This window comes from Gossypium hirsutum, chromosome D10, assembly GCF_007990345.1.
Source record: "Gossypium hirsutum isolate 1008001.06 chromosome D10, Gossypium_hirsutum_v2.1, whole genome shotgun sequence".
NCBI classification, from domain to species: domain Eukaryota; kingdom Viridiplantae; phylum Streptophyta; class Magnoliopsida; order Malvales; family Malvaceae; genus Gossypium; species Gossypium hirsutum.
This window is the reverse complement of record NC_053446.1, coordinates 53258494-53274401: the sequence shown is the minus strand read 5'-3', so window position 1 is coordinate 53274401 and position 15908 is coordinate 53258494. Positions and strand designations below refer to the sequence as shown.

Below are 15908 nucleotides of genomic sequence, written 5' to 3'. Positions count from 1 at the left end.
AAACCGTGTTATTCCATTTCCTACTCTTGAAAAAAATAAATTATTTTAAATTTAAATTATAGAAGGTGTAAGCCAACTATGACTATATACAAAAGGGTGAAAAAGAATTATTTTTCTTACCAAACACATTGATAAAATATACTTTTGTTTACTAACTTCTCAGATCTACATTATCAAGAAAACCCTTGAATTATTTAAGCATCACCTTGAGGGAGATAAATTAATTAGCAATGGAGTGTAATTAATTATATAAAAAATGTTGACTTAGAAGGGCATATATGTACATACATTCAGGGAAAATAGAATAACGTAATCAATATATTTATAAAATATCGATATAAAAAGCAAATGATGCTTTAAATGAGCGATAAAGTACGGGTATTAAAAGCTATATAAATGTCCGGATTCAAATTCTATTATATGTATATATTTTTCTATAAAAAAATAAAATAACAAAAATATCCTAAAAATAACATAATATACTCTGTAGAATAAATATATTTTTATCATTATTTAACTAAATTAATGTTTTTGATGCAATGTTTAGAATTACCCATAGTCCTTCCCCAACCCATAAATAGGAGGATAATACGCTTTAGCGCACTCGAACCTACGTCCTCTTCTATTGGAAACAATATCTATGCTAATCGAGTTAAGAATCAATCAATACTGCTAAATTGATGTTTAATTGACACGTAATAAAAACTAAATCAATCTAAATATATATAATATTATAAAGATAGAGTTTAATTGAGGTGGTGTTGCAGGTACCAACTATATAAACCAAACATGTTATTGTTATTTTCCTTTTCCATCTATGGATTCCATTCTCATTTTTGTTAGTGTTTTCAATTTTTTATTCATGTATTTTGTAATTTCAAAATAATATTTAGGGTCTGTTTGATTGCCAGTAAAATATTTTCCATAAAATGATTTCAGGAAAATGTTTTACTTTTCTGTAAAATGATTTACTGGAAAATATTTTCTGGTGTTTGATTGAATCTGTGTAAAATATTTTCAGCTGTTTGGCAGATTTCCTGGAAATATTTTTCGAAAAAATTGTTTTTACATATATTGATATATATTAATAAATTTTTATATTTTAAATTATTTTTACATATATTGCAATGATTTATTTATAATAATACTCAATTATTAAGCCACATATTAATCGTTATAAATTGAAAAAAATTAATATCAAATAAATTATTTGTAATTTTGTTAAAAAAACAAGTATTGAATAATTAAAAAAACAAGTTACTGGAAAATTGATAAATAGAAACAATTTTCTACCGGAAATGAAGGAAGGAATGAATAAGGCTATAGAGAGGAGAGGACGGAAAATGTCTTACCAAAATTGAAAGGGTAAGACATTTTCCCTAAAATGTAACCCATTTTCCCTTGTTTTGGAGTTCATTTTCCAAATGGAGAATGTTTTCTGTCAATCAAACGCTGGAAAAGTTGGAAATGATTTTCCGTAAAATCAATTCCTTCAATCAAACAGACCCTTACTTTATAATTTTTTGAAGTTTAATACATAAATATTTTTTTATGTAAATTTGATCACGTTGGAATATTTGTATCATATTTTAACTATAGATTAAAAAGGTTTTAAAAATAAAAAATAAAAATATAAAATGAAGAAAATATCATAAGTTGATGATTGGTCGGTGTGGCCATCATCTCATGTGCCAAGCCATCGGGGGTTCAATAAAAAATCAGTCATCCCATGTGTAAATATAGTCGATGTACCAGTACTAGATTTTGCCTTCAATATTTTCCAATTATTTTACTCACTTACCCATATTTGGATATCTCACCTCTCACCATATTTTATACATATTTGTACTTATTCTGTGGTTTCAATGTTTAGGTTAATAAAAGATTTTGCATTTTTTATAAAAAAAACTCTTGTTACATATAATTTATGCCTGAAGAGTTAGCATCTTCTCATAAATCATGGTGTATTTGAAAAAATGGTGTAACTAAATTATTTAGTTTAGAAAATAAAAAAATATGGGTAATTAGGAAGTTTACCTTAATGTCGAGATAAGAGGAGAAAACGGGGGAGGTAGTGGGGGAAGACATCAGCGGAAACATATGGAAGGCTGGATCTAGCATTTCTTTATGTTATTTCATGAAGATTTAAGGGATTAACTTAAAATTTTTTGAAATTTTTAAAGGGACTAGAAGAACAATTTTTCTTTTTTTGCAGGTCCCCAACAATTCGTTAAGGGTTTAACGATTGAGCGATCATTTTGGTCAATTTTTCTAACAATAATAACTAAATTGACAAAAAAGTTAGAGTGACCAAAATAGGAACAATGTTGTTTTAGGGTGATCTCTAGTGTAGTTTACCTTTTTTTTCTTTTACATTTGGAGAAATGGTTAAATTTTAGTTTTAGTCCCTCTATCATGTCCAAATTTGAGATTTAATCTCTATACTTTAATTTATAACAAAATTTGGTCTTTACATTTTTATAATGTTATCAATTAGTCCAAATAATTAATATTTTTAACTTTTCGATTAAAATATTATATGGTTATATATAATTTGATTGTCATACAAGTCTTAGAGACTAACTCATGACTTCCCATTTCTTTTAGATTTGTGCTGCATTTTTTACATTATAGGAAAATATTCAAATTTCAATTTTGGCCTCTAAACTATGCTGAAACTTGAGCTTTATTGATTTACTTTACTTTTTGACATAATTTGACCTATTTGCTTTTGTACTATTTCAATAAGAAATGATGGTGTAAACAATTTTTAAGAACATTATTCCATAAAAAATAATTATTTTATCATGACGAGTTTGAATGACAGTTTTCAAGAAAAAAATCTTAATCAATATTTTTAACATTATTTTTATTGTTATATGACTATTAAGTGTTTTTTTTTCAAAATGTGACACTAGAAAATTTAATAGATGAATTTTAAAAATTGTAATAATTGTATCTGAATTTTTTTAATCTGAAACTAGAGGCACTAAATTTCTGAATATAAACGTAAGAGGACTAAATTACAAATATATAAAATATATATGAACCTAAAGCAAATTTTATTCTTTAAATTTTTACCTTATAATTTAACACAAATAAACAAGAAACCCAACAATACAGTTAAGAACCATACTAATATATCATAGCAATGCCACCGATATTACACCCATTAAGCTTCTTGTTGTTATTTTTGGATATATAGACTTTTTTGCCCATTATTAAAAGGAGTTTTAGGAGTAAAATAATTGGTGCCCAAGGTTGAAAGTTGGACTAAAAATTAAAATATGTTTTAAGTTTATGTATTATTTATAAATTTGAAATTTAGTTTTTATATTTTTATTTTTAAGAATTTAATTTTTATTTTTTACTTTCCACATTTCAAAATTTAGGTTTAATTGTTAATACTGTTAAAATTTTTTGTTAAATTTGTTGGTGTGACATTTTAAAGTAATAAAATAGTTTACTTGGTAGACATGTAATTAAAAAAATGATATTGTAATGAACCTAGATTTAACAAAATAATTTTAACAATGTCAACAATTTGATATAAATTCTGAAATCTAAGTAGTAAAGGAATCAAATTATAAATATGAGAAGAGCATAGTGTGTTATTATGATGTATTTTATGAGGAGAAAAGAAGTATCCAAAAGCCAAAATTTGTAGCCTTTTATGATCTTCCACAAACCCTAGCTATAGGTTAAGGAAGGCAATAGAATTATATTGGATTCAAAAAGATATGTAATCACATTTGTTTTAAATATAAAAATTTTATCAAAAAAGAAAATCATAAAGCTGATGATAAGTTGATGATTGGTGTGCCCCCACATGTATGAGATACTTGCACTACCCATCATTATTAGCATTTTTAAGAAAGGAATCAGTTTCGCTTTATCTACAAATTTATAAAACTAGTAATCATTTCAAGTGTAGTTTAGGTTCAATTTGCGTTAATCATTAATCATGTTGTTGTTAGGATTTTCTCGTGAATAAAAAAGAAACTGTAAGTAAACGTTGGGTGGAACCACTTTTTACTCCTTTCATACCCATCACAAATTTTAGAAGAATGCACAAATTGAAGTACAATTATGTTGAGGGCAAGTGATTGGTTTGGACCTTTAATGGTAGAGAAGGGTTGAAGCTCAACTGCCCCATTCATTGCTTTGCAACTAAATAAACTGTCTGGCATTGAATAAATAATGATATATCCAAAGGTTTAGCTTCAACAAATAGTTTAATTATTTCAAGTCAGTATTTTAATGCATAATCTGTAACCGACCTTTTTATTTGAAGATGACGATTGTTGACTTCCTTAGTTATTAATGGACTTAGTTGGAACTAATTAATGATTCTTAGTAACCATCAACCTACCATTTGTCAAAGGCTTGACAATGTGGAAGTTCAAATATAAATGAGGTTATAATTCCAAAGTTTTTACATAAACCCCATTTCATACTATTTTATATTTTAGATTCTCCTACATATAATGATTAATTGCAATTAGAGAGATTCATTTACCATATCTTGAAGGATAAATTCACACATATCCAAGTCTGGGTTCATTGAGTGTTTGTTTTCAATTAATTATAAACTTAGTTATTCTAGGGTTTTTTCTTTTTCTAACGAAATCATTATTGGGTTGACAATACTTTCTTCATGATATATTTCATAAACTATGAAATATGAAATATGAAATATGAATTCTGATTCTGATTCTAGATTAGTGTTGACATTATATCCACTAATGGCGGTTCTAGGGGAAGTTTGTTTCATTTTAATTATAAATTATAAAAAAAAAAAAGTTAGATTCTAGAGAACAACCATTATATGGGGAGCTAGTTCGGAGGCGAGGAAACCGTCTCTTTTGTCATGGGAAAAGTGTCGTCGACCTTTAGTTGCGGGTCGGCTAGGATTGAGAAGGTTATCTGGTTAAAATAAATTATTTCTAATAAAATTTGGATTTCATTTATTCACTGATACAAATGTATTGTGGGTTCGGTTTCCTATATGTTAGATATTGACCCGATTATGCAAGGAACAAGTAAAAATAGTAGAAGAAATTGATAAATTGAACACACAAATTTAACATGGAAAAACTCCTCCAAAGAGGATAAAAAACCACGAGAAAAGATAATTTTACTATAATGGCAAAAGAAACGAAGAGTGCAAAAAAAAAGATTGAGATAAAAATTAAACCCCAAAAACCCAAAAACAAAGAACCCTCAAAACGTAAACACAAAATTCTCTAAATGTATTATGAGTTCTAATATTTAATGGGTGTATTTTCTAATGTTGTAAAAGAGCTTATTTATAGGCTAAATTCATATGTCAAATAATAATAAAATAATCTAAACTAATCAGTGTTTAATTAAAACAAATAAACAGAGTTTAACTAGAAGATTATTTCTCAAACTTGACTGAAATAGGAGTCATACTTAACACTATAAATAAATATAATATTCATGGGGTGTTGCCAACATCGATTTCAAGGAGTAATTGTTCGTTTGTTTGGAGATATTTGATGATGGTATGGCTGGATGTTAATGCCAATGTTTATTGGTCATTAGGGGGTGATCAACTAACGAACTTTTGGAATGTTGTGTGGATTCGGGAGGTTGGTCCTCTTAGAACGTTTTTCAAATAGAGTGGCAGTTCAGATAACACACTACGTGTCTGTAATTTGGTTGACGAATCTGGTAACTGGGATTGGAATCATTTAAGCAGCTTAGTTCCTGATCAGATTCTCTTACAGATAGTTGTTGTGGTGCCACCCTCATTGGCTTGGAAATGGATGACAAAAGATGTTTACTCCATGGCTGAAACCTATATGAATCTCTACCCAAGTGAGGCTGTCGATTTTCGTAAGGTTTGGAAGATTATATGGAAGGCTAAGGCACCTCAGAGGGTACGAGTGTTTCTCTGGCTTCTTTGGCAGGATATACTTCGGACGAATGGGGAACGGACAATGTGAAATATGACTAATGATGGCCATTGTCCACGGTACGGTAATGTAAATGAATCTAGCATCCATGCAATTCGTGATTGCTCATTCTCAAAACCAATCTGGCTCTATGTTGTGCCGAGACATGCTCAAATAACTTTCTTTTTTATGGATCTTAAGGATTGACTATTGTGGAATATGCAGAATGCAAGACACTGTGATGTTAGGGATATTGATTGGTATACACCCTTTTTTACATTATGTTAGTTATTATGGAAAAGTCGTGATTGCTATGTTTTTCTAATGGCCATAGTTGTATACAGAATATAGTTGATACATGATTTGTTTGGGCAAGGAGCTATGATCTAATGGTTTCTAATTTGGTACATGCTAATCCAGCGGTCACTACAATCTATTGGTCGCCACTAGAGAGGGGATGGATTAAGCTCAACACGGATGGAACATTGTCTTCATATAGATCAGGAGCTTCTATTGGAGGTATATTTAGAGATGCTGATGCAAAATGGTTGTGTGGATTTTCATTATGGATAGGTAAGGACACAATTTTTAAGGTTGAAGCAAAAGTTGTGTTACAAGGTCTTCAAATAGCATAGGAGAACGGATATAGAAAGCTTGAGCTGGAATGCGACAACACGCTTCTAGTAGAATTGATTTTAGCTGGTGGAACGACTAATAGCAAATTGGGGGAGTTACGCCTTAATACATAGTTTGCCCAAGCGAGGCTGGAAAGTAAGATTTTGTCATGTTCTGAGATCTCAAAATAAGGTTGTCGATCGTATGGCGAAAATAACTTCAAGTTGATTGGGTAATGTACAACTGTTTGGGGAGCCTCCAGATTCAGTAAGGAATATATTGATAACTGAGCGTAATATTGTTTCTCTGCGTCATTAATACTTTAAGGATGCAACTGCTTTGTGTTGTTTTTTCTACTGAGAAAAAATATATGTCACCATATAATCCATGTTAACATGAAGAAAACACCAAATATATCATAATGATTTTAAAATTTTATTTAACATAAAAAATCTAGTTCAAGTCTCTCTATATATAAAAAAAAGTTGAAATGAAAGCTAAAAAGAAAATTGAATATTGTAAGAAGAAAAGTTGTAAAAATATTTGTTTCGAGGTTTTTAAAGCTTTTATAGAAGTTTTATCGTTCATTCTCTCTTTCAGTTTTACTTAATTTTTGGTTTTTACTTTTAAAAGTCATGAGGCAATGTTTAAGTTTTTTTTTTTAATTTTCATTTTAAATCATGCCACATATGATAGACGTGTCATTTAATAGTTAAATTAACAATTTTAATAACAGAAAGACTTAATTGACATAATTTTGATACTTTGAGGATGTAAATAGAACATTTTAAAGTTTAGGGATCAATTTAAAATGTAAATCATAGTCTGGGGATGTTGAGTACAATTAACTCATAAAATTTTCTAAATATTGGTGGCAAGGATCCAAATCTCACCCATGCAAGATTTTTAATGGTTTTATTAAAAATATAAAAAGAAAAAAATAACGTTTTAATATCTTTTTAATAATATTGATGCTTGGTTCTACCCTTGAAGATAATTTACCTCATAGTTGAGAATTTTAATTAAAATTTTGTAAAGCATAAATATATAAAATAAAGTATGGTAAACATATTTATTAGGAAAATCCAAAAATAAAAAGACATTGACAAGTAAAAAAGAGCTGTCGTGTCTTAAATTACAAAAAGAAAATATAGAAAGCCGTTGACTCAAACCAATTTCTAGAAGTGACGTGAGAATATTATAATCCAACTTCATATTTTATGTTATGGCATGGCGTGAAAGAAGTGGAATGAGAAACGCCCAGCGGAGATTGCGGCAATGGGAAGCTAGCTTTCCACTCTCTGCCTTTCTTTTCCTTTAATATTTTATATTCAATTATTCAATTCTGTCACATTTTTTAAATAAAAGTAAAAATTCAAAAGAAAAGTAAATGCATTTTTATATAAAATTTAACATCTTATTTAAAGTAAAAATTCAAAAGAAAAGTTTATTGATATCGTAAATTTAAAAATAAAAATTTAAGATGGGAAAGTCAAAGTCAATAATAATTAAGAATAAAGAAAGGAATGGCAACGTTAAAACGCGTCAATCTGTGTCTAAAAAACGCAACCAGACAAAATCCTCTTTAATTACATCAAAGGGAGTGCGGACAAATCACCCTCGCTTTGCGTGCACGTCTCTCTTTTTGTTTTTTTTTTACCCCTTTTTTACTCACCTTAAGGCTTGCTCGCTTTGTTTTAATTTTTTTTTTTTTGAATTCATAGGAAAAGCCTCTGCTTTGCATTTGCAATGTGAAACGATGGTAATCTCTATAGCTATATATTAAAAGAGTGTTGCCATGGTGACACATGTTTAGGGAGGGAAATGGTTTAAGCATTTGGCAAAATGAATAATGTATAATTCAACACTTCCTTCCCATTTTGTTATTCATGTGATTAGATCTTTATTTGACCCATTTACAATATTCAATTAAGTTTTAACTCGATTGACATGAATATTATTACCAATATAGAAGGATATGAGTTCGAGTACACTGAAGCACACTATCCTTATACTTCAATTTCAAAATTAATCTTTAGATTTTAGTTTCTAACATAATTTGGTCCTTGTATTTTTATAATGTTACTGATTAATGTAAATAGTTAATATCATTAACGTTTCGGTTAAAATATTATGTAGTTATATATAATTTAAAGCTCTTAAAAGTAAAAATAGAGGGATTAAACTCCAAATATACAAAGTGTAGAGTATATTATAATCTTCAAATTTTCACTCTATAATTTGACACAAGCAGATAATCAACCCAACATGAAGTGTAAACGAACCATCGTAATAATATGATAAAAACAACATTTTGTCAAATCTTAAATTGGTTTTATTGTAACTTTTAGGGTGTAATGTTAGTTTAAATATGGAAGAGGTGTTTCCATCATCTTTCAAGTTGTAGAAAATAATATATAATCTAACCTATAAAGACAGCAAGTCAAACAAAGGTATATGGTAAATATAAAAAGAGATCACAAGGATTAAGAATGGGTTTGGTCATCTTATTCAAGCTTTCAATCTTCTTTTACATCCATTTTATGTCACAAAGTTGCAAACAATTCCCCTCTTCTGGATTTTCTTTTTTCACATCAATTCAATGCAGCAGTCTGCCAACCGAATTCATGGTTCAACATCATGTCGAGAAATGCAGAGCGAAAAAATACCACAGGCTGCCATAAAAGGACAACATAATATGTCTTTTGAAACACATATAATTTCAATCCAGACCGACAAGTCATAGCTTTTAATATTTTGTTTCCGAAGGGACCGCAATTATTTGCCTTCAAATATTCATTCACTTCATCATCTACCTACATTTTTTCTTTTCATTTTAACCTCGGATTTGAGATTTTATTTAACGTTTGTTATTGTTTATAAATATTATACTTTTTTATTATTCATGTCCATTTTATGGTCCATATTCATGGTTTATGATTGTCCTTTTCAATAACATCGTTTACAAAGCTCGGACCTGCACTTTCCCTTAAGAATATAATGTCATTACATCCAATACTTATTGATTATATATATACATATATATTACATTTAAGAATTCATATTTAATACAATCACAATACATAAATTTATCTTGACATCAAATTTTATTAGCAAATTTAATTTTTTTTATTTTTATAACGATAATGCATCAAATGTAACTTTTATTAGGTCTAACCAATACGAATTATAGTAATTGATAAGTGTGTTGGGTGTAATGGTAAGTCATATTGCATTTTCAAAGAAATAATGCGTACTTAAACCTTTAAAACACAGAATAATTATGAACCCTAACATGAACCCAAAAGATATATATATAAAAGCATATTCTCAAAGAAAAAAATATGGACCAAAGTAGCAATATTAATATAACTTAAAAGAATCATCATTTATTTTTTAGTCTGGATAAGGCTTGAAGGCCCATAAATTTGGATAATTTTTGTCACCTTATATGGACATGTTTTGCCCATAATTTCTTTCAGTTAAATCAGGCTTCGGGCCTTAATACCCGCTTACCTAGCTTACTCCAAAAAGTAAACACAAAGTATTATTTATATAATTTCAAAACTGGTTCTAGCAACATAAGTATATGTTTTCACTCCATTGAACCAAATTTTGTTAAATTTAGGGGGCGAATTTATGGATTTTACACCCTAAATTTTGTAAAATTTCAGTTTAACTCTTTTAATTTTAAATTTTTTTATTTTAATCTTATAATTAATGTTTAAAAATAAGATGATTATGTGTTTGGTCCCTCAAAGTTTTCTAAAATTTCTTTTAATTTGATTTATTTTATAGAATTTATAATTTTCTATAATAAATTTAATAACATTGGTAAGCTAATACAAAATAGTTTTTAAATATTAATTTGGTAAAATAATTAATACTTAAATAATTACAAATTCAATAAAATTAAGCATCTAAATGTTAATTTTGATTATCAAAATGAGCTCACATTTAATAGGCCAGGCCTACTTTTAACGTATCTTTTTTTAAATATCCCGGCCTTCTTGTCAATATTTCTGGCTTCCCCCTATTCCGTGAGTTTCTGGGTCGTTTTTTCAGCAGTGGATTCGCACGCTGGTTGTGGTAGAATTCGGATAGTCTTGTCGTCTTACATTCGACTTAGGTCCATTGGTACACGTTTTTTCCAGTGACTTGCTGGTTGTTGTGGACGAACCACAATGGTTTCATCTTTCGTAATTCCAATGGTAGCAGCAGGCATGTGGTGGTAGCGAGTATTGCGTTTGGGCAAGCAATTATCACTATGGATCTTCCCAACCGTCTCTCTAGCTGCTCTTATTCTCGTATGTGTTGGTAACCACCGAATGTGGATTGGTCAAGGTCAACGTGGATGGGTCGTTGTCTGAGCGACGGAACAGTGCTTGTGTTGGTGGTGCTGTGCGAGATTGTTGTGGGGAATGGCTAGGTGGCTTCACAATGTCAATTGATGTTTCGTCGGTTTTCCAACTAGAGGCACGTACGTTGTACGTCGGACTTCAGTTTGCATGGGATAGGGGGTTCCGTAGTGTGGCGGTGGAGAGTGATAATGCCCTTCTCAGGAGTGGTGTTACTGTGGACAGCAGCTTTGCTGAGCTGCGGTTAGCGCATGCGTTGTGTGAGCGTAATTGGAACGTATATGTCTAAGACATGTTGGCCGTGCTTTGGACCAAGTTGCCGATCGGTTCTGCCCAGCTGAATGAGTTGCATGCTTTCCACACAGCTCCGGTGTCGGTTGAACCTTTGTTGGCTGCAGATGCACGCTGTTTCTTCCAAGACGTTAGCAGGGAGCTAAACATTGTCTAGTAGTTAGCTCTGCTCTTTTCTAAAAGGGAAAGTTATTAAAAGATAAGAATGCCTCATGGCAGTTTTTAAAAAGATGAAAAATCAATAAGAAGGGAGTTGCACGATTAAAAGGAGGGGAAAAAGAGAGATAAGAAAGAAACTGTTGCAGATCGTCTTCTTCATATTTTCTATGGGAGCCCAACGCCCCACCTCTACTTCTTTCACCATTTTTCTTTATCCTAATCTCTGTCAACTCTCTAATCCCAGTGAGCCAGCACTAAACGACCTCAATTTAGCCACCATCTTCCCCCCCAACGAAACCACAGTCACCAATGTTCTCACCCTTGTCTTGTGCTAGAACACCCCGACGCTGTCAGCCATCGTCACTGCCCACTTGCAAGGCCAGATCAAACCCAATACCTGAGGATAGCATGAAGCTTGCACAGGAGAAATGGTGATCAATGACAGTGAGGAGGAGTCCATTGAACTAATCTATCCCCAAAGTTATTAGGCTACAATATAATTTCTCTTTTATTGTTAACATGTCATTGTGTTGTTGAATCTCTACAAATTTAAGGCTTGGGTGTAGTTCATTAGATGTGTTTTGTATTCTAAAAAAGAAGGGTGGTAATTGGATTATTTAGTGATTTGGGTCTAATTGACGCTCTCTATATTTTCTCTTTTTTTTTTCGATGAAAGAAAAAAGAGAATTCCATTATAAAGCCTTATGCAATGCACAAAAAAAAAATGCCTGTACGGTTGTTCAATTCTATCTTTTTTTTCTTATTATTCTTTAGCTATTTTTAGCTATTATATAATAATTATAACTCGGGTCAGATGAGATAACAATGATTTCTTTTATCTTAATTAATAATTTAGAGTTCGAGTTTCATTTTGATCAGTATAAAATAATTTTAAAATTTGTTATCAATGTCTACCCATTTAATCGTTAACTAACCAAAAACAAACTTATGTACATAATAATTATAATATATAAAGATATTTTCAAAAAAATTATAATATATAAAGATTTAAATGATTCTCATGCAACGTAATCTTCACTACTATATATAAAAGAGCCTTCATTTTTTATTCTTACACGAGAACATAAAGGGTAAATTCTAATTTTAATCTCTCTAATTTTTCTGATTTTTTAAATTATAATAATGGTTAATTTTAATTTGTTTGATATATTTCACTTAAATTTAAGATTAAATTTTAAAATAAAAAGAATTTTAATAATACTAAACTTTTAATTTTGAAAAGTAAAAGAAATAAATTTTTAAAAATAAAAGTGGAGATTAAATTTTAAATATATAAAAAATTTATGTAAATTGTAACTTTTAAATAATTTAATCAACAAATAAATAATTAATCCAACAAAGGTGAAAACCATAGCAGTTATAATGTGTTTTTGGCATGAATGTTTGGACACATTCTGTTTCAATTGGAGGTGATCATGGGCTGGGTTTGGGCCGGGCCCAAGAAAAACTTTTAGCTCACTTTTTAGGCCTGGGCCCAGCCCAAAATATGGGGTTAAAATTTTGTCCAGGCTCGGCCCGGGAAAAAATCCCTAAGCCCAAGCCCGGCCCTGCCCTTTTTTTTAGTAAATTAACTCATGCAAAACAAAATCAACTCAATTAAACAACAGTTTTGACTCCTGAAATTAAATGAATGAAAGAACATAAAAAAAAGCTCAAAATTGAACCAATAAAAAGTACTTAAAATTCTAATGCAATTAAGTATCCACAACTGATTTTGAACTTTTAAACTCAAACAACTTGAGCCATCAAGCAATTCTAGATGATATATTTAGTTGCATAACACGCAATCACATGAATATCAAGTGACCATCTCAATGCCATGTTAAACTAACATCATCAAATTAGATTGATTAGCACTATCGCATGTTTTAAATAGCTCATATGCTTAATTCAAAGTCAACAACAAAGTGAAGCTTATAATAGCATCAAAATTCAAGAACCATTTTAAATTTAAGGAATGAAAGGATCTGCAAACTTATTTATTTAAATGAAGCCCAATTAAAATGTTAGAGAACACACACATACAGAGTGCAAATTTTAAATGCTGCCTATTCTATTTAGCCAATGAAGAGAAATTTTAAATGCAGTCAATCGCTCATAACGTGCACGATTATCTAAAACCTACATAGGAAAACAAACTGTTAATAAAAGCATTTATATATATACAAAATAAGTTGATATGAAAGACAGTTTAACCGGTTAAATAAAATCAGACCTCAACTATCTGCATAACGTCATGGTTGGCAGCTAAATCTTCTGAGCCAATCACAACCTGAAAACAAATTTATTACTTTCTCAAATATATAGGAAACTATGACAACACCATCAAGCATTCAGATAATTACCTTAACAGGATTAGGGTCCATGTACTCCTGAGCTAACCGATGAATCGCTACAGGCCATGTAGCACTGAACATTAGCATCTAATGAGCTGCAAAGGTTAAAAGCAACATGAGGATTTCCAACCTAATTGCTCATGCATTATTCTATCAAGATACAGAACAATATTTTTTAGCTTGATTGAACCTTAATGGTATAGTTTTTAAGTAAATAAAAATGTTGCAAAGAATAAAAATGTTGCAAAGAATACTATACTAGTAGAAGCTGTAGGTTATGACTTGATCCAATAGAGTCAAAACACCTTTCTATCTAAAAGGAATATTAGTGCTCGATGAAACGATCCAGATTCCACACTATGCTGTGGCCTGGGGAAGGAGCTGCTTTGCGAAACTGGGCGTTCAGTGTTCTTATGGGGGAACCATACTAGAAAAAGAATAGAAATAGCCTTCAAAAAAGAGCGAGTGAGTGATGGGCAACCTTAGTCTATATGTTGCTTGTGAGCCACCAAGTACCAGTCTCACAACAGTACTGGCGTTAAAGGATTGGTCTTTCACTTGCTGATCGCTCGTGAGTCGAACTCACTCTCTTGCCACGCCTTTCACTCACTCGCTTTAGTTGGACTCAATCACTCTTTTTGTTGCAAAGAATAATATGTATACACCATACCGAATGTGTTGAAGTATAGTTTGTAAAAATGTATCAAACTTTCGACACTAGTACGATATGAGCATATAACTCTTCCATTATGCAAAAATAATATTTAAATAATATGAAGATTGTAAAATATAATTTGCGATTCATAAACAGAATAAATATGCAGTAGGGCATGTTAAAATATTTTACTGAATATGCCTATCTATAGTGCAGCCAAGAACATAGAGCTAAAGAGGCAAAGTATTTTTTCCTCTTTTCTAAGTGATTTCCTATCTGCTAAAACTACTCTTTTTTTTTCTTTTTTCCTGATCCAACGGGCAATCTCTTTCTTAATGAATTGAAAGTAGATGCCATTGAAAGAGAGTGAGGGAACTGACGGGAATAAGCTTAAGCCTGACCTCAGGGTAGGAAAAGATTTCATCACAAATGAACTTAGATAAATGACGAATCGAATAAGCGAGCGTTCATCCCCATCTCTTGTCCTTGAAGGAGGGGCAAAGAATGGATCTTTCTGCTCTTGCAGGAAGGGCCAGTAGTCTTGGTGCTAAGGGCATGGCTTAAAGAAGCGAGTGACTAATTGCCTAAGAAGTTCATCTTTCAACCATTCTTGTGACTACCAAGGTAGTAGTCAAATAGCAGAAATTAAATCCCCCCTGAAGATTCAATGTCTCAAAATCAAAATCAGAAAACCGATAACAGTAAAAATCAAAATCACAATCAAAATCAAAAAGCAAAAAGCAAAAGCAAAAATCTAATTTGAATTGGGTTAACAGGAAATAGGGTTAACAACAAACTCACCTCTGAAATTCAAAGGTAGAAGACGTAGAAGGCTAGAAGCACCGTTAGAGCGGAGGTGGAGTCGTGGAGGACCGGAGGTGGAATGGTGGATCGGTGGAGGTGGATTTTCGATTTAGGGGAAAAAAAGGGAGGGAAGGGGTTAGGGATTTATCAGATGCACGGGGTCGGGTAAATGAAAAATAGGGAGGGGAAGGGAAATGGGAAATGTATTAATGTAATAATAAATTTTAAAAATAAAAAAAAATAGCTAAAAATTTTTGCCCAAACCCATATTTCGAGCCTATATTTTTACCCGAACCCTCCCATATTTCGGGCGGGCCGTCGGGCCGGACCGGGACGCCCAATCCATGATCACCTTTAATTTCAATGTAATATGGGGCTTGTTTCATGGGTAAATTCAATGCATTTGGTGAAAACCTATATGCAAGAATATATTTTTAAAAAGTTTTATTTTTTAAATAAAAATAATAAAGATAATATTTCTCGAACTAACATAATTTACAATTTTTTCCGCCTTATTAGGAGAGATTTCATCGATTATTATTACTCCTATATGTCGTAGACTCGAGAGATATAGGAAAGCACTTAATATCTATGTTATTTATTCCTATATTATATATATTTATTTAAAATCTGATTCACTCCAGAATAAAAATAAAAATAAACATATACATTTGGGATCACAATTAAATATTGAATTTTTAACTTTTAATTTTTGAGACTCGATACAACACGTATTTATTGAGGTGTT

At 30.8% G+C, this 15908-nt stretch overlaps 1 long non-coding RNA gene across 2 annotated transcripts; it reads right to left on the bottom strand.

The window, feature by feature from the left end:
• Nucleotides 1–13314: 13314 nt before the first annotated feature.
• LOC107916227 (uncharacterized) lies at nucleotides 13315–15363 on the bottom strand. Of its 2 annotated transcripts, XR_001689433.2 has the most exons (4): nucleotides 15158–15355; nucleotides 13711–13796; nucleotides 13581–13637; nucleotides 13315–13486 (listed from the first exon to the last, which is right to left on the bottom strand). It is a non-coding gene; the product is annotated as an uncharacterized lncRNA (long non-coding RNA). The 2 variants fall into 2 exon arrangements; XR_005919743.1 differs by having other exon boundaries at nucleotides 13315–13637; nucleotides 15158–15363.
• Nucleotides 15364–15908: the final 545 nt, after the last annotated feature.